The sequence below is a fragment of the Eimeria mitis genome, genomic scaffold (assembly GCF_000499745.2).
Source record: "Eimeria mitis Houghton genomic scaffold, Emh_scaff2757, whole genome shotgun sequence".
In the NCBI taxonomy this organism is placed as follows: domain Eukaryota; phylum Apicomplexa; class Conoidasida; order Eucoccidiorida; family Eimeriidae; genus Eimeria; species Eimeria mitis.
In genome coordinates this window covers 5,718-6,159 of record NW_013571101.1, presented here as the reverse complement: position 1 = coordinate 6,159, position 442 = coordinate 5,718, and positions in this window count along the sequence as shown.

The window sequence follows — 442 nt, the reverse complement described above, 5'->3', positions numbered from 1 at the left end:
GAATGAGCGCAAAAATGCGGCGGCCCCATCGCCGTAAGCTTCTGGGGGGGCCGGTACATAGAAGTAGGGGAACAGCCCGTGCAAGTGCAGACAGCAGTGGGGACCCCCCCGTCCCCAAGGCCCATATATGCGAACAATAGGCACACGGTCCAGTGGCCTTCCGCACACTTCAGACACCAGTGGGTCAAGCCCCCTTATTGGAGGGTCCAAGCCGATTTCTATGACTGCCGCAGTCACAGCCATGCCAAGAGCTCCCCCCACCGGTCTCAACACCCCCTTTGGCTGGGCGCCTGTTGAGCCCGTGGGGCCTGGGCCCCCGAGGGGACCAGCAGACACAGAAGAGTCAACCTTCTTTTGCATATCCACTGCAGGCCCTTGGAAATGCCCCAACATGGAACAGAAAACTGGCTGGGGACCCCTGCACACCTGGGGGGCCCCCGCC